The sequence below is a fragment of the Bufo bufo genome, chromosome 6, assembly GCF_905171765.1.
Source record: "Bufo bufo chromosome 6, aBufBuf1.1, whole genome shotgun sequence".
Classification (NCBI taxonomy): domain Eukaryota; kingdom Metazoa; phylum Chordata; class Amphibia; order Anura; family Bufonidae; genus Bufo; species Bufo bufo.
Window position 1 is genome coordinate 98251536 of NC_053394.1, and position 19967 is coordinate 98271502.

General features: G+C 39.4%; 1 long non-coding RNA gene across 1 annotated transcript in view; it reads right to left on the reverse strand.

Moving 5' to 3' along the window:
• Positions 1-4186: 4186 nt before the first annotated feature.
• Positions 4187-19967, reverse strand: part of LOC121005359 — a 62585-nt gene continuing 46804 nt past the window's right edge. The window contains exons 2-4 of the long non-coding RNA XR_005779926.1: positions 14619-14719; positions 8166-8224; positions 4187-4330 (exon numbers count right to left, since the gene is read on the reverse strand). This is a non-coding gene — a long non-coding RNA (uncharacterized LOC121005359). The remainder of the gene's footprint in view (positions 4331-8165; positions 8225-14618; positions 14720-19967) is intronic.

Consider the following 19967-nt stretch of genomic DNA (forward strand, 5'->3'; position numbering starts at 1 on the left):
CTTCAGACCTGAACTGGTCCCTAAAAAGTGGGTTTTTGAAAATTTCTGAAAAATCGCAAGATTTTCTTCTAAACTTCTAAGCCTTGTAACATCCCCCAAAAATAAATAAAATATCATTCCCAAATTGATCCAAACATGAAGTAGACATATGGAGAATGTAAAGTAATAACTATTTTTGGAGGTATTACTATGTATTATAGAAGTAGAGAAATTGAAACTTAGAAATTTGCTATTTTTTACAAATTTTTGGTAAATTTCATATTTTTTTATAAATAATTTTTTTTTTTACTTTATTTTACCAGTGTCATGAAGTACAATATGTGACGAAAAAACAATCTCAGAATGGCCTGGATAAGTCAAAGCGTTTTAAAGTTATCAGCACTTAAAGTGACACTGGTCAGATTTGCAAAAAATGGCCAAGTCCTTAAGGTGAAATAGGGCTGAGTCCTTAAGGGGTTAAGGAGGATGTTGACTTTTGCAAAGAATGGGACAATTATTTACTTGAATGTGCAAAAGGACTTATGATTAGATTAATAGACAAAAGGCGGTCACTATACTTGGAATGTGGTAGGAAGATTTTAGAATGCCACAATGAAATATCCAAATATAAATCTCACACTGCCTTTACTAAATTCGACCGGCTCACTACATCTAGGATTCTATCAGTCAAAAAGGACACACTATACAAAAAAAGTAATAAACTCACCAGAGACAGACAGGATTTTGCCACTAATAACATCAAGTATTGGCAGAAACGTGCACACCCAGGTAATATCACCCCAGAGGCCAGCACAGCAGGGAACACCAATACAATCCAGTCACGCATCCCCACAGTTACAGTGGAGCTCACACACAGCCTCCCTTTCCTCACAAACATGATCATAAATACAAAACATTTCGTAAACCCTGGGTGTCATATTCCAATCAAAATAGACTCAATAACCACTAAACATCACACTCTTATCCAAATAGATCCAATAACCATCAAGGATCACAGGAACATTATACACCTGTACACAAAAGAATACTAGCTGATAATAGATCCTGATCAACAATTTCTAGTAATGTCTATCATACGCCTAGTGGTAGATCTGTTTGCAACAATACAATATATAAGGACACACCTATCCAAGAATCCCCTGTCTCTGCGTTTCAGACGCCCATACTCACTCCTGGTAGAGTATCGGCCCCTCCTACTACTATTACCACACTAACACTTACGTCTCCGTCTTCAATTTTTTCCACTGAAATACTCAACACATGTGGCCCACTCAATTTACCCCCAACTGAGTTTTCCATTTATCCGGATCCAAATGTTTCAGTTATATCTAGCTCCCCTACTCCTTCTGTTTCCTCTGATTTAGAGATTGATTCTCTCCTTACCATCCATGTGAGCACATCTCCACCACTCACCCCCCAATCGGTCCCCTCGCTGGTTGACTCAGTCCCCTCACAAGATGACTACAACACACATGTCAGTGCTTTTTCCACGACCCCAGATGTCACCAACCCTAATCATCGCAATGCTACACCAGTCGTAGAATTATCTATAGCTGGTCCTTCTATATCTATAGTTTCTTTTTTAGATCTTCCCCCTCTGATTCACCCTACAGCCATCTATTCCATTCCAAAAAGTCCAAAAACCACCAATATAGCGAATTTTTTTCACCCACTAGGCCACAAATCAGTACAAAGAAAAAACCAAGGAGAGGTTGCAGAGCAGGCAAACGCAAAAAGAAGGATTCCAACCTCTCGCAACCAGCACTGATTCCCAACCGAATTGCATCGCCCCTTTCCAATGGGATTTTTAAGAATTCACAGTAGTATCATCATTCTAAAATATAACTTTTAATATTAACGTATAATAAGATCAATACACCCTTCATATATGGTAGATAGTAAATGATGAAAAAGAAAAGAAAATAATAACCTCGGGGCAGGTAAGATGTTAACTAGTGCAATGTTAGTAATCCGGTTAGTAGATGTTAATAAACCTGCTAGGGGCAGTAGCCCTAGTCCTAGCCCTATTGTAGTAGCCCTGCCTAATTATGGAATAGCCGCCCCGATAGGGGCGATCCCGTCTATCGTGCCTCCTGGTGTCCCTAATAGACCCTGGAACGGGAAATATTACTATCTAGTAGGGAACCCTGAGTGAAGGCCTGGGCTAATCTACACCAAAGAAAATAATAAATGTATAAAGATACCAAAAATAGGTGATAACGACACCCAATTACCAAATGTGATATACAAAAATAATAAGTCAAAACAGTCACTTGTCCAATAGCGTCCCTACGCGTTTCGCCTGGTTGGTGTCAGGCTCATCAGGGGACATATTTGACAAACAGTACCTATCACCGTGAAATACTACAATTATTATTAAACATATATAAATTTATTTTCTTTTTCATATATTTTATATATTTCTCTATAGAGATATTCCGAGAAATCTAGAAACATGTAATAAAAAAGGCCAATAGCTAGAAAGTGCTGGTCAATCAATTTGATACAATGATCCAGACAGTTAATATTAGCAAGAAGATAATGAATAAGTAAATGAATGGAGCAGGTCTCAATATTATTGTAGGAGACCCATAGACCCCCTCACATCTCCTGCTAGTACACTATGGCCAAACTGAAGTATACCACACCATATATTCAGGTATATAACCTTCAGTCAATTTTAGTGCAACAATGCCTCAATAATCAAACCAGGCCAAAAGTTATACCGATAAGTAAATGACATATAAAATGCAAGTCCATATTAATGATGCAACGATATGGACTGTCTGACTGTCAATGGGATTTTTAACCTGTCCACTCATGTATTGACACCAAATGAGATTGCAGTATTGTCCAAAGGACTCTCTTTTTGTCCCACTAGTAAAATTAAAGAATTTGATCTCTTTCTCGATCTTAACCGGTATATCAAGAAGCTTACCCTTAAAAGGCATTTTAAAATCCAGGAAAATTCTAATATTGGGCCTAAGAAAGAGATAAATACTACATCCCCCGATAAGAAACAGATTGTAGCTATAACTTCAGGTTTAAAACCGCCATCGACCTTTTACCCAATCCACTCTGTTGTCTCCAATGATTTTAGGGCAATTAACTATGAACCAGAAATAAGGCATAATATGAAACAATCAGAGAAGATAGTCATTAGGAATGCCGATAAAGGGGGGGGGGGGGAATTGTCATCCAGAATCAAGAAGATTATGTCAAGGAAGCTCTAAACATTCTATCTAATAGAAAATACTATCTACCCCTTGACTGTGACCCCTCCATAGTACACAGAGAAGAGTTTCAAGCATTAGTCAAATCAGCAGATCTCTTTTTGAATAAGAAGGAGAAAGAATATATTATGGTGAAGGAGTCCACATTAGCTACTTTCTATCACCTCCCTAAGATCCATAAAGATATCCAAAATCCGCCAGGTAGACCCATAATATCAGGGGTCTCCTCTCTTACCCGGAACCTATCACACTATATCGATATCTATCTACAGAGACACATCCTCAACCTGAAATCCCATCTTAAGGACTCTGCATCTCTTATCACCCTATTGAAAGATATGGTGTGGCAAGATAGCTACCATTGGGTGACTCCAGACATTTCGTCACTATATTCAAATATCTCTCATGACTTAGGTATGAAGTGTACATTGAGTTTCTTAGATAATGATCATGAAATGCCTGCTATCCAAAAGACGTTTATCATGAAGGGCATTGAATTCATACTCACGCACAATGTGTTCATGTTCCAAAATGATATTTACAAGCAGATGCGAGGGACCGCAATGGGGACGCGTTTTGCGCTCAGTTTCGCGAATTTATTTATGGGGGCATTTGAGGAGGAGTTTATCTACCATTCAAGTTTTTGGGCGAACAACAATATTATTTTTTTTCGCAGGTATATTGATGATTTTATTTATATTTGGAATAGGGATTCATCATCTATTGATAGTTTTATTTCACATCTTAATACCAACGATTGGGGAATCTCCTTTACTGGAATATATGATAACATCAAAATCGAGTTTTAGGATCTAGAAATCTTTATTCAGGATAATAAAATAAACACACGTACATTTTTCAAAAAGGTTGACAGTAACAGCTACCTGGACTTTAAGAGTACACATTATGGAAGTCAAACATTCCTTTCAGTCAGTTCAAAAGATTAAGATGAAACTGTACTCTTGAAGTTGATTTCGCCCAACAGTGTGATGTTCTGGCCTCTAGGTTCAGCCAAAAAGGCTCTCCGTCTAATATTATTTCTGGTGCAAGAACGAAAGCCGCCAAACTCACTCAAGATGAATGTCTGATTCCTGTATCTAAAAAGAAAAAGATGACAATAGCGATAAATACGGTTGCAATTTCATCACTACTTACAATCAAAATCATATATCCATAAAAGCGATGTTAAAAAATCACTGGCATATCTTAAGAAGAGACCCCATTCTAAATCAGATTATTCCTAAACTCCTGAATCTTACATACAGAAGAGCGCGTACCTTAAAAAATATTCTCGCACCTAGTAAACTAAATCCAGTTGAACATCACACTGAGAATCATGGTACCACTACCCCCAAAGGCAGTTCAAGGTGCGGACACAAAAGATGCTTATGCTGCTCAAGTAAATGTCAGAAATCCACCTTCAATAGCTGAGTGAGTGGAGAGTCCTTCCCTATTTTGAGCAGTTTGAACTGCGAATCCAATCATGTTATATACCTTTTGGAATGTCCGTGCCATTTACAGTATGTGGGGCGCACGATTCAAACATTGTGGAATACACTTAACCAGGGCCGCTGATAGGCCAGTACAGCTGGCCCAGTTGTACCGGGCCCGGCTGGCAGGGGGGCCCGGGCTGCCGACTCCCGAGCCATTTTAATTTTTTTGCTGTCAGTGGGCTGGCTCCAGTAACAGCAGGCAGTGTGGGGGCGGCGCTCACTCACTGACGTCACACGCCTGCTCCTCCCACTAGGCGGCGCAGGCGCGTGACGTCAGTGAGTGAGCGCTGCCGCCCGCACTTGTTACTGGAGGGTGGAGGGAGGAGGCAGGAGCTGAATGTAAGGTAGTATTTTAGTAAAGAGATGAGCGCTGTGCCTGTGCTAAAATTAAAGTTACTGTCTGCAGCCTGCACGGCTGCACCGATTTATTAATGTATATTACTGTGAGTGGCGGGGGGGGGTCTATATGGATGACGTCATGACGGCACTGTTATAGGGAGGGCGGGGGATCCGTGGATGGCACTGTTATGGGGGGGGGGGTCTGTCATGTGGATGACACTTATGGGGGGGGCCGGGGGGTCTGTGGATGACACTTATGGGGGGGATCTGTGGATGGCACCATTATGGAGGGGGATCTGTGGATGACACTGTTATGGGGGGGATCTGTGGATGACACTGTTATGGGGGGATCTGTGGATGACTGTTATGGGGGGGATCTGTGGATGGCACTGTTATGGAGGGTATCTGTGAATGGCACTGTTATGGAGGGGTATCTGTGGATGACACATAGCATAAGATGCTATATACGGTATGTGTCATCCACAGATCCCCCTCTATAACAGTGCCATCCACAGATCCCCCCATAACAGTGCCATCCACAGATCCCCCCATAACAGTGCCATCCACAGATCCCCTCCATAACAGTGCCATCCACAGATCCTCTCCATAACAGTGCCATCCACAGATCCCCTCCATAACAGTGCCATCCACAGATCCCCTCCATAACAGTGCCATCCACAGATCCCCTCCATAACAGTGCCATCCACAGATCCCCTCCATAACAGTGCCATCCACAGATCCCCTCCATAAAAGTGCCATTCACAGATCCCCTCCATAACAGTGCCATTCACAGATCCCCTCCATAACAGCGCCATTCACAGACGACCCCCCAGCGCCATAAATATCACTTGTAGACAAATCTGCATGTTGTTTCAAGGCGGCGTCTGGGGAGGGGCCAAGGGCGGGGCCAGGGGTGTGGCTGAAGGAGAGATCAGGGGGTGGAGCTGAAGGGGGCCCCGTCATGTATGCTGTACGGGGCCCCATGATTTCTATCAGCGGCCCTGCACTTAACAAACATAAAAAATATCTGAAACGCAGTGTATCTAGACATGCGACAGAACACCATGAGGGGAGTTCAGCTGGGTTTAATGTGACCCCAATTTAATAAATCCCAAGTCACTTATATAAGGATATCCAGTACATTAGACGTAGAGAAATGTACTGGATTTTTAAATTTAATAGTTTGAACCCCTATGGTCTTAACGAAGCATTTGAGATTAATTTATAGAATCTAACACTTTTAAGTCTTGATAGAATGAATATTTGATATTTTATGTATTTATTACCCCTTTTTCCATATGTACATTTAGTAATAACCTCAATATTTTCATCGTCATAATATTTCTACAATATTTATATGTGATTTATAAATATATTTTTTATATATTGTACATATTTTATATATATATTCTTTTATGTATATATGTATATTTTATTCCTATATTATGTGATTGTACTATTACCCCCACAGTAATGTTTTATCTCCACAAGTACTTTTAAACTGTTTTATTTGTCTATTTAGATCCAATATTCATATATGTGCGCCGGCCACTGATTGCTGTATACTTTTATATATATATTTTTACAGGCATGCATCTCCAAGAAGCCCCTTCTTAATTGCCCTAATAACGGCGACATATAGATAAATATGAGTTATTAAGTAACCCTTTCTAAATTGCCCTAATAACAGCAATATATAGATAAACATCTTTTTCACACTACCATTGTATTACGCTAATTACAGCTAATGGCCCCCAGCCGTAGTCAGTGCGCTCCGCTCAGACGCACATAAGCGGCATTGTTGCCAGGAAGACCAGTCATGTGATCTCAAGGTCGGCGATCACATGACCGGGCTGCCTCTAGAGAGAAGACAGGGTTACAGAGCGCATGCGCTAGCGCTCTGTGAACCCACGAGCCGGCCCGCCCCAATCACGTGACCGCAGTGAGGCGGTCACGTGACCTTTCTCTTCTAGCCGGATTTTTCTTTTATTAGATTTACACATTTACCCCATTGTTTTAATGAATTTATGAACAAACCTAATTTAATATATAACCACATGCATTTTGAAGACTATAAATGGTTGTTTTTCATTATATGCTATGATACCTGGGGCTAGCCCCTCCTACCTAAGGGAAGCCCCCAGGTCATTCGTTTTTGGTGGTTTTTTAACATGTATATAAACCTGAGATTATTACTAGTCATTGTGATTATCTATGAACCTGATGAAGGGGACAATTTGAGCCCCGAAACGCGTTGTTCTGTGTATATACGTTTGTTATGCAAATAAAAGAAGATTCACCTTCAGAGACTGACTTGAACCAGTGATTTTGCGCCTGACCAGAATTTCCTTTACCATAAATGTGCTACCATGGCCTGCAGCATTTCTGGTATGCCATGCACATCTGGGGAATTATTAGTCAGCAGTGGAGGTAGCTCCCACCAGTGGATCTTTATGATTTGCGTGTCCTAGAGCATTCAGCATGGCAGAACTTTCCTCAGACAACCATTATTAACCTCATTGATACCATACTAAGGTGTAAGTACTGTAAGTGTATTTCTGAGGATGGCGCTCATACTCAGTACTCAATAAATGTTTGAGATGTTTTACTATTTTTTTTTCCAATTTTGTATAATTTGCATATTATTAATATGTCTATCGATCCTGCGATTTCCATAAGGCTATGATTTATTCTTCTTGATGTTGCAATTTCAGTGTTGAGTAGTGTATTAAAACACAAGAAAGACTATATAAATGTGGTATTACAGTAATTGTACTGGCCCACAGAATGAAGGTAACAGGTTAGTTTTACCACATAGGGAACTTTGTAAAAACAAAACCCATAAAACTATGGAGAGATGGATGCCAACAGAGGTGCACTTTGTACTTAGCTTTTCAATGGGGAACCCTTGTACCCCTTTAAAATAGCTCTATCGCAGTGACTGGTTTTCTGACTGCCTTTTTCATTAAGCAGTTTTATCACCGGAAAATAAATATATGTGCGCAGAAACAAGACATTTATAATGAAAATAATATTTAAAGGAACACTAAACCTAGATATGAATCATAAAGGTGAACCCAAAAAATATAGTTGTTCTCACGGTTTGTCAGTCTGCAGCATATTTCTGCATGATCTTGATACACCATTCTGGTACAATTCCTGCAGAGAACATAGAGGTTAATCATCTACTGATCTCTTCTATGTTCAGCTGGAGCATAGTAAATGTGCAGCTTAAAGAAGCACTTTCACAAAAAATGTTTGATTTTCTGGCCGTTAAAAAGGTACAGTGCAGTTGGAAAGTCTTTTGACCCTTTCACTTTTCACATTGTTACGTATGTTGTGGCCTTGTAGTCATTTTTTTTTTTCTAAATATAGTTTCCCCCCATCAATCTGCACTCAATACCCTATAATGAGAAAGTGAAAACAAATTGTTCGAAATTTTAGCAATTTTTTTTAAAAAGGACAAACTAAAATTTTACATGGACATACGTATTCATACCCTTTGCTATGACTTTTGAAATTTTGATGTGGGGGCCTTCTATTTCTATAGAAAATCTTTGAGATGTTTCTGTACCTTGATTGGAGTCCACCTGTGGTAAATTCAGCTGTTTGGACATGATTTGGAAAGACACACCTTGTCTATAATAGTCTCACAGCTGACATGGCATATCAGAGCAGAAAACAACCCATGAGGAGATAAGAACTGTCTGTAGAGCTCAGAGACAGGATTGCATGGAAGCAAAAAATATTATCCTGCACTGAAAGTTCTTAAGAGCACAATGGCCTCCATAATCCTTAAATCAAAGAAGTTTGGTATAACCAGGACTCTTCCTAGAGCTGGTCACCCCAGAAAACTAATAAGTGGAGAACTGCCTTGGTAAGAGAGGAGACCAAGAACCCAATGGTCACTCTGGCTTGGCTCAAAAGATCCTGTGTGCAGATGGAAGAAACTTCCAGAAGATAAACTATCACTGCACCACTCCACAAATCTGACTTTATAGGCAGAAAAAAAGCTTCCCCTCGGTAAAAGTAGATGAAGCCCCCCTGGAGTTTGCAAAAAATCATCTAAGGGGCTCTCAGACTGTAAGAAAAAAGATTCCCTGGTATGATAAAACCAACTGTTTGGTCTCAATTCTAAGCATCATGTCTGGAAGAAAACAGGCACTTCTCTTCACCTGCCCAATAGTATCCCTACATGAAGCATTGTGGCGTGGACATCATGCTGTGGTTTTTTTTTTTAACAGCTGGGACTGGTCCGGTTTGAGGGGAAGTTTAAAGGAGCAAAGTACAGATATATTTTTAATGAAAACCTGATCCAGAGTGCTCTGGAAGTCAGACTGGGCCAAAAGTCACCTTCCAAAAAGACAATGACCCTGAGCACATAACAAAGACAGCACAGGAGTGGCTTAAGGACAACTCTATGAATGTTGTTGAGTGGCGCAGCCAGAACTCTGACCTGAACCCAATCGAACATCTCTGGAGACACCTGAAAATGGCTCTGTACCAACAGTCTCCATCCAACCTGACACAGCTTGAGAGGATCTGCAGAGAAGAATGACAGAAAATCCCTAAATCTAGTTGTGCAAATTTTGTGACATCATAGCCAAGAAAACTGGATGCTGTAATGGCTGCGAAAGGTGCTTCAACTAAGTACTGAGTAAAGGATCTGAATACTTATGTCAATGCAATATTTTAGATTTTTAATAATTTAGCAAAGATTTTTAACATTCTGTTTTTACTTTGTCATTATGAGGTATTAAGTGCAGAATGATGTGGGGACAAAATACATATTTTTTTTAATTTTAGCACAAGGCCGCAACATACCATAGTAACATAGAATATCAGGCCGAAAAAAGACATTTGTCCATCCAGTTCGGCCTGTTATCCTGCAAGTTGATCCAGAGGAAGGCAAAAAAAAAAACTGAGGAAGAAGCTAATTTTCCCCACTTAAGAGGAAAAAAATTATTTCCCGACTCCAATCAGGCAATCAGAATAACTCCCTGGATCAACAACCCATCTCTAGTGGCTAAAGCTTATAATATTATTACACTCCAGAAATACATCCAGGCCCCTCTTGAACTCTTTTAGCGAACTCACCATCACCACCTCCTCAGGCAGAGAGCTCCATAATCTCACTGCTCTTACCGTAAAGAATCCTCTTCTATTTTTGTGTACAAACCTTCTTTCCTCCAGAAGCAGAGGATGTCCCTTTGTCACAGTCACAGTCCTGGGGATAAATAGATGATGGGAGTGATCTCTGTACTGACCCCTGATATATTTATACATAGTTATTAGATCTCCCTCAGTTGTCTTTTTTCTAAAGTGAATAACCCCAATTTTAATAATCTTTCTGGGTACTGTAGTACCCCCATTTCAGTTATTACTTTAGTTGCCCTCCTCTGAACCCTCTCCAGCTCTGCTATATCTGCCTTGTTCACAGGAGCCCAGTACTGTACACAGTACTCCATGTGTGGTCTGACTAGTAATTTGTAAAGCGGTAGGACTATGTTCTCATCACGGGCATCTATGCCCCTTTTGATGCAATCCATTATCTTATTGGCCTTGGCAGCAGCTGCCTGGCACCTGCTGTTCACTGAAACTCCTAGGTCCTTTTCCATGTCAGTGTTACTGTCACGATCAGTGTGAGGGGGAAACTCCACACTGAACACAGAAGGGAAGGGGAACAGTAACTGGGCCTGGAACCTAGGGAAGAAACAGGTCACCTCCTAGACAACCCTAATCCGGGCCCTAACTATCTATCAATATGAATATACCCTGAAGGTAGGATAGTATACAGTATACCTAGGCCTTTATATCCCTATAAGGCCCTGGAAAAGGTTAGGACCAGAGACAACCCATTCCTCCCCAGATGGACGAATGGAAGTCTCTGTCTCAGGCCCAGATACAAACAACAGGGAATATAACAAACACAAACAAACGCGACAATTAACTTCTGTAGAGACTTTTCCTGACATCAGTCAACTGAGGGACCATGACAGTTACCCAGTGTTTTACCATTTAGTATGTGCGGGTGATTTACATTATTCCTTCCTATGTGCATAACCTTACATTTGTCAGTGTTTAACCTCATCTGCCATTTCTCTGCCCAAGCCTCCAATCTATCCAGAACCCTCTATAGCAGCATACTTCCATGTTAATTACTTTGCACAGTGTCACAGTCGTTACCTCTGACTGTGACCTTCCATCCTTGCTCGTTCGGCGCTCCTCGCTAAAGTTTCGTTCCTGTGTTATTTGTGGTTCTTTATGGGTTAACTCCCCTGTGTGCCTATTTGGAGTTAATCCTCTGTCTGCTCCATGGGTGTGGCTTTTCTGCTGCACCCATGGAACCTGTATATAAGGCTGAGGTTTCCTCAGTTCTGGGTCAGCTCTCCTGGTGTGTGTTGTCTTGTCCTGCTCCTTGTTTGTACTCACTCTCCCATGCTGCTGACCCATGGGATCCGTGTCTGTCTGTCTGTGCTTTGTGGGTTTCCTACTTGTTCATTCCCATCCTCTTTCCTGTCTTTCTGTTATCTGTTCTGCCAGTTATGTTTTAGTTACTTTGTGTGTATTCATGTGTCTGTGTTCAGCAAGCCCTTGCTGCACCTTTCTTTGCAGCAGAGTGGCATGCGCAAGGCCATGCAGTTTACTACTGGTGGAGCAAGTCCTTCTCTGCTCATTGCCACTCCTGCTCCCTTGCGTGAACTCCTGCTTGTATTTTTAGTTACCTTGTGTGTATTCATATGTCTCGGTTCAGCAAGCCCTTGCTGCAGTGCGCCTAGCTGCAGAGTGCTATGCGCAAGGCCACGCAGTATACCACTGGTGGAGCAAGTCCTTCTCTGCTCATTGTCACTCCTGTTTCCTTGCTATGTACCTCTGCTTGTGTTATTAGTTGCCCTGTTTGTATTTGCCTGTCTGTTATGTATGCCTATGTGCCGTTGGTACCTTCTGGTACCTGTTGTCCATTCGTTCCTGCTGTCACTGTCTAGTTCACGCTCCAGAGTGGACCCTGGCAACGTCCTGCTGCAAAGTCTAACCCTACCATCTGGGGCCCTAGTGAATACCAGGAGTTGCTTAGTCACGCCCCTCTGGAGTATCACTAGACAGTGGTGCAGTGGGGGTTTGCTCCCACTGTGCTGACGGTACATAGAGCTTATGTTTTGTCTATGCTGCCTTCCCTGGTTTTTGTTTGTTCAATAAACTCTTGTGTGTCTGTACCTGATTTCCATTTGTTAATTGCTTGACGACGCGGTGGTCTCTCCTGGGACCTCCTACTCGTGACACACAGTTTAGTGTCATCTGCAAAAATTGATATTTTACTGTGCAAGCCTTCTACAAGATCATTAATAAATATATTGAAGAGAATAGGGCCCAATACTGACCCCTGAGGTACTCCACTAGTGACAGTGACCCAATCTGAGTTTGTACCGTTAATAACCACCCTCTGTTTTCTGTTACTGAGCCAGTTACTTACCCACGTACAGACGTTTTCTCATTTTATATACTAACCTTTTATGCAGTACAGTGTCAAATACTTTGGAGAAGTCCAGATATACGACATCCATTGATTCGCCGCTGTCAAGTCTAGAACTTACCTCCTCATAGAAACTGATTAAATTAGTTTGACATGACCAATCCCTCACGAAGCCATGCTGATATGGCGTTATTTGCTTATTTTAAATTGAGGTACTCCGAGATAGCATCTCTTAGAAAACTTTCAAACAGTTTTCCTATGACAGATGTTAAACTTACCGGCCTATACTTTCCGGGCTCTGTTTTTGGATCCTTTTTGAATATCGGCACCACATTTGCTATGCGCCAATCCTGTGGGACATTCCCTGTCAGTATAGAGTCCTTAAATAGCATAAATAAGGGTCTGGCTAGGACATTACTTAATTCTCTTAGGATACAGGGATGTATGCCATCCTGGGGATTTGTCTATTTTAATCTTTTTAAGAGGCCGCAGTACTTCTTCCTGGGTCAGACAGGGCACTTTTAAGGAGGAATGAACTTTTACATTCTGCATTTCATCTGACAGTTTGTTTTCCTCAGTGAATACAGTGGAGAAACACATTTTTATAGCTTTGATTTCTCCTTATTGCTCTCTGCAACTTCCCCCTCATCACTTTGTAGAGGGCCGACACCTTCAGATTTATACTTTTTACCATTTATATAATTGAAGAACATTTTAGGGTTAGTTCTGCTCTATTTGGCAATTAATCTCTTGGTCTCTAGTTTGGCTGCTTTTATTTGTTTTTTACGTATTCTATTTTTTTCCTTATAGTTTTTCCGTACTTCCTCGCTACCCTCCTGTTTTAGTGATTTAAATGCTTTTTTTTTGTCATTTATTGCTTTCTTTACAGTTCTATTTATCCACATTGGTTTCTTCTTGTTCCTTAATCTTTTATTCCCATAAGGTATGTACCTCTCACAATTAGATTTTAGGATGCTTTTCAAAATTTTCAATTTTGTGGCTGTATTTTTATTTTTGAGGACTTTGTCTCAGTTAGTTAGGCCTATGGCCTCTCTTAGTTCTCTTAGTTCTAAATTCAGCTTTTTTGAAGCTTAGTATTATTATTCCTCCGTGAAGAAAAACTCTTTTGAATGATAATTGGAAGGTTATTACTTTATAGACACTATTTCCTATAAAATGTTAAGAAATGGTCTGAAGACTTTCCAAAAACATAGTAAATTATATAAATTGTAGTGAAGGTAATCTAGCTGCATTTGTGAGTTATTCCCTCCCTTCTGGTCTTCAGCTTTGTCATGTCACTAACACTTTGGTTTTCCAAAGTAAGGGAAATTTACTAATACTGTCTAAAAGTAAGACAGCATAGACTTAGTTTTAAATTGCACTGGGTTTATCATAGTGGCTGATGCTGGGTGATAAATCTTCATACCTATGGACTCTCTATTATAAATTTACATCCCCTAATTGTGGGCTTAGTTTACTCCTAAAATGCTCATAAAAATGTACTGATGTTTTTTGTCACACAGCATCACATTTAACTCGTGGTCTATTCATCTGAAGCCACAAACCTTCTCTTAAGCCACTCTCCCTTGTAGAGAAAAACGTTAAAACATTACGAAATGGTCTGGAAACTATGTTTGGCAGTTATTTGGTTCAAATTGTGCCAAAAGTGTGCATTTCAAATATTAAACTTCATTGTCTGCTCTGTGGACACAATGTCAGTTTCTCTTCTCATTCATATGAAACTCATATTATAGGTCTCATATGAATAAAAAGAAAATCAGACTTCATGTTCACACATAAGACACTGGGGCAGATTTTTCAACCAATCAGATTCTACCTTTTATTTTGTAGACCTTCATTGGAAAATGAAAGGTGGAATCCGATTGGTTGGTATGTACAACTAAGCCATTTTTTTCTTTACACCAGTTTTTATAAATTTTCCCCACTATGTCAGTTGGAGAGATAGAGTGTTTTCACATGATACAGCCACCAGTAAAAAGATTACATTCATTACAGTTTACATAATGTACCTTTCTAATAGACCCGAGAAAAAAAAATGTGGTAATGACATTTCTCTCTTACCACAAAGAGGGCACAGCAGGAAGACTCCTGCTCCAGCTAGATGTCTATCTCCCAGACACAAGGCAGTATAAGGAGGAGGGGTAAACATGGCTGACTTTTCACTACAATACAATGACATATATTAGAAATGAACCAATTAAAAAAAAAATGTATTTCAGATTTTTGAAGAAAGATAGAGAGATTATGATTATGATAATTTCTTATTATGCATAGTATGTGTGTGAAGTGCAGCAAGGCAATGCTCCTCTGGGTTTCTGGTAAAGATATTCAAATTAGCTTTCAAGTCACCTAAGCCTATCTGATGCCAGCAGATGTAAGATGTGCTAATTTTAATATATTTTTCCCAGAAACCCAGAGGAGCATTGAGTTGACTCATCAGCCGGAGGTGATAAAGGGGTCGTGCTGAGGTACATTTTTATTTTTGTGTGCATTTTCTGTATTTTGTGTCCCTGTAATAACAATGTTTGCATTGTTTATATTTCTAGAGGCCAATATCTGCATAATGCATGGAATAAAATACTATTTTATGTCATCCAAGGTAAAAAAAAAAATATGTAAATCTACATTGTGAAGGTTGAGTAGTTGTTTCTTCTTTAAAAATAAAAGCTGAGCATGAAAGTGAGCTGAGAATTTAGCTTGGCCAGATGTTTTGTGGCGATGAGGAAAGAATTAAGTTGTTTACATTTCTTCTTTGAACATTCCAGTACAATGAGGTACTTACACAAATTCAGGCATGAGAAGTATAAGCCTGGATCTGCTCGCTCTTCAGCCGTGATGTCACAAAATTAAATTATGAATTATTGTTCACAAAATACTTGGTTAATAGTTTAAGATTAAAGAGCACTCAGTAAAAGCTCAACATAGGGAGAAAGACTTCAAAGACATTTAACTCATTTCTCATGAATCCATATATAAAAGAATGTGAGGAATTTCACCCATATGATTATGAAAGACAGATCCATAAGATGTTTTTTTTTTTCAGATCAAACAGGCTATAATTGTAATACATCTATAAAGCTTCAGAAGGAAAAAAATATGCATACAACTTAAAATGGAAGGCTTAAATCTGGAATTCTATAATATTCCTAAAAGAACTGTTCACAATATTGTATTCATAGAATTAAAATAATGTGACGTTCATGTTCAAAGTTGAAGAGCAATCAATCAGAATGTAAATATTCATGAGTAACTTCCAGTTCCTTTTCCAGGTAAATGCTGATTTGTAAGGAGCCAGAATAAGGCTTCCACTGAGCTCCTCTACTGTACTTTCACATGCCTCAATTTTTCATATGGAAGTACGGAAGTTTTTACTGTCGACTTTCACATTTTAAAAAAAGCATGGCCTGCTCCATCAGACTCCGTACACATAGAGGTATACTTCTCTAGATAAGTGGCTTCTATAGGAGAATATAGGGGGTCATTTAATAACTGATATACACCAGTTTTCTGGCAGATATCTGTCACAGATTGCAGCGCAAAGGTTATTTGTGCTGCAATCTGCGACTTTTGCCCGGTCATGTCACGCCATGTCTAAAAAAGGGTGTGTGGGATTGGTGGGGAAGGGGACAAGCCCCCAGGCCCGTCTCATTTATCATTTTCTACGCCTGTTTTAGGCATAGAATATGTTCTAAATCTACTCTAGCAGGGAAACTGGCATAGAATTAGATTGGCAGTGGATGTGCCGAAGTTATGTAGAGTCCAGCTAAAACGTCGGACTTAAATGACCCCTAGAGTTTTTAAAGTGACCTGTCACCTGTGCAAACTTTTAAACCTACAACCTTTTGTACATTGATGCTGTTCCCCTGGGGAGTGATCTTTAGTGCGCTGACACTATAAAATCAACATAGCATCAGAGCAATGAAGACCACTCCTCCTTGGGAAATAAGAACTGAAAACCACTCATCTGGTTAATTACTGACTCAACTACAACTAGAAAATGAAACTGTAACAGAAGCCCTCTGTCTGTTGAGATGATTGGGTTACATACAGCTTTGACCTAATTATCTCCCAGGCAGAGGGGAGGCATTGTGTGTCCTGTATGGGAGTTTTTATAAACAATGGGGTTTTACTGTATGGAGATGATTGGGTTACATACAGTATCTGACCTAATTATCTTCCAGGCAGAGGGGAGGCATTGTGTGGGAGTGTCCCGGATTGTGTGGTTATTTCCATTGGTCTGTGTGTTTGTCACCCAGCTCCCCATTAGGTCCAGAGGGGAGGTCCCCTTGCATGGGGACTTGTATATAAGGCCAAGTCTGGCACCAATAAAGGTGAATCTTCTTACCGTCAACTCGCCGCCTCATCTCATGTTGTAGGGAACAGCTATATTACTACTAGCTCTTGTAAGAGCTGCACAGATACTGGGGATCACAACTCGGCCTTGGAAGTCGCTGGAGCAACTCTACAGCGCCACTCTTACTAGGGGAGAAGGACGTCGCCAACGGTTGATACCGCTACAGAAACAGCTTACAAAGAAGAGTATGTGTTAATATATTCCATTAAAGAGGTTGTACAACAAAAACATTCTTTTCATAGCTTTCAAAATATCACGGAGTGCTGTCCGCATCTTTTGCGGCCCCATTGAAGTGAATGGGTCCGCATTCGAGCCGCAAAAACTGCGTCTCGGATGCGGACCAACGGTCGTGTGCATTAGGCCTAAAAATTATCTTCAGTTTCAAAAGTTACTGACAAAACTATTTTATATTGCTGATGCTGAACAAAGGTCCCATTTTTTACGGACTGCCTGAATTCACAGACATTTGGCTATACGTTATTTTTTTTTTGCTTTATTTTTTCTTTTATTAAAAGAGAAACAAAGAAACATAGAATGTGTTGGCAGATAAGAACCATTTGGCCCATCTAGTCTGCCTAATATACTGAATACTATGAATAGCCCTTGGCCCTATCTTATATGAAGGATGGCCTTATGCCTATCCCATGCATGCTTAAACTCCTTCTCTGTATTTGGAGCTACCACTTCTGCAGGAAGGCTATTCCCTGCATCCACTACTCTCTCAGTAAAGTAATACTTCCTGATATTACTTTTAAACCTTTGCCCCTCTAATTTAAACCTTTGTCCTTTTGTAGCAGTTTTTTTTTCTTTTAAAAATTCTCTCCTCTTTTACCTTGTTGATTCCCTTTATGTTTTTAAAAGTTTCTATCATATCCCATCTGTCTCATCTTTCTTCCAAGCTATACATGTGGAACCTTTTCTTTGTATGCTGCAAATTTATTTTATAACAGAAGAGGCACAACCTTCCAGGCAGCTGTCTTTCTAGAGCGCCATTAAAATGTGGCACTAGAATAAGGTCCCTTAATGACTGATACAAAAATGTGTCATTTGATATTTTAGATGAAAAAGAAATTACAATTTCTAAAGCAAAGTTTAATTGGACCAATCCATCACAAAATAAAAAATAAAAATACCAAGATTTGCAAATGTATACTGTAATAACGCCAAAATATAAATCCTATAGTTATTACAATTTATTTCCCAGTTTGTACTTTTTGTTACTGTCATCAGGCAAATATATGTATGTATGCTAGACTTATGTAGCTAAAGAATCTTTGCACTAAAAATAAATAAAATCTAATATGATTATCTTTTAACATTTCTGGAAGCAGCGCATATCTCCTCTAACCTCCCTCATCCACATAGCAATATCCTTTTATTATTTATGCAGTTTTTACTTTTTGAATCCATTGCTATTAATAACCATATAGACAATGCATGGTTCTCCTGTTATGGTGTTCTTAATTATACTTATAAATCTATGAGCATTAATGCTTCATGTCTCGAAATCTACTAGAAATGTATGAATTTCGATGCAGAGCATGCTCAATCACATTTATAATTTTTAAAGAGAATGTATCATCACAAAATCAAATTTTTAAAAAAAATCCCATGTACCCATGTAAAAAAAATCCTGACATATTCCAGTTTTGACATTTACCACTAGGTCATTCACACTAGACTGACATTTCCTGACTTCCCCAGCTCACTTTTCAGCAATGGTGTGTAGTCAGCCGAGTAATATCATTACTGTTAGAGATTGGGCTAATTAATAATATTATACACACAAATCAGGATCTGCAGTGGCAGAACACACATCCTAAAGCACTGTCCATAAATACAATGCAGCATTGAGGTGTGTGTCAATAATATAGCAGTGCCCAGTAAGGTCTTCAACATATTAAAGGTAATGTGTCATCATAAAATGACCTATTGTTTAAATTATGTTTTATGTTAAACAAATTTTAAAGAATTTTTGACTATGTTATTTTTAATTTTCCATGTCAATAACTATATTTAAACCAAACCCATAAATCCTGCAATTTTCACACTGGCCACTAAACCTAATAAAACGTTTCAGTCTGTACAGATCACTTTACTGCAGTGATCTCCTTATCATTAAAAGCAGGATTAGAATGACAGATAGCACCTCTGTGTGCAAATAAAAGAGGGTCACAATAGGTGATTGTCAAAGCTTATCTATTCTTTCCTTGTAAAGAAAAACTCTCCCATAGAAGTCAATGAGGTCCCCCATTGTGTCTATGGCCTATGTGGCTGCAGTAAAGCAATTTTCTTAATGCTTTCTAAACGACGTAAAGAACAGCTCATCAAAGATGGCTGCCCCCATAATCATGTTCAGGAAATGGAATAAAAAAATCTGAGAATAAAAACTGATTACAAAAAAAAGGAGATGTTTTGTTGTTTTTTATTGGCAGAAAAAAAATGGTTGCACATTCCCTTTAAATATAATTAGTAACATAGTAGCATAGTTATAAGGCCGAAAAAAGACATCTGTCCATCTAGTTCGGCCTGTTATCCTGCAAATTGATCCAGAGTAAGGCAAAAAAACAAAACTGTGAGGTAGAAGCCAATTTTCGGAATATAAGTGGTAAATCCTCCGACATCTGCTTTTACATTGATTGGCCGTGCACTACTCCTGGGCCTGCCCGATCATCATGACGTACTGCTACGCCAATTTGCGGGAAGTCACTTCCCACTATGACGTAGTAGTATAACATATGTTGGGAAGGGGTTAAAATCTAAGATAGGAAAAGCACATTAATGAGAGCTTACTTTCGATCGATTGGTGAGCAGTTTGTTAAGATATTTTGAATTCTGACATAGCTAACGACTTTGGTACAACTCTGAACAGTTGCTGCGACCAAAAGCCTTTTAGGTTCGATTTAGATTGATTTTCTTTTTCTGTTCGAGATGCTGGATGGTCAAATATTTCATTTTAATAAAAGTTTACAGTATATATTTTCAAATGGCTGTTATTATAGGCAAACTAATAACACCCCAACAGTGAGCCCTTCTGCCATTCAGCTATACTTATC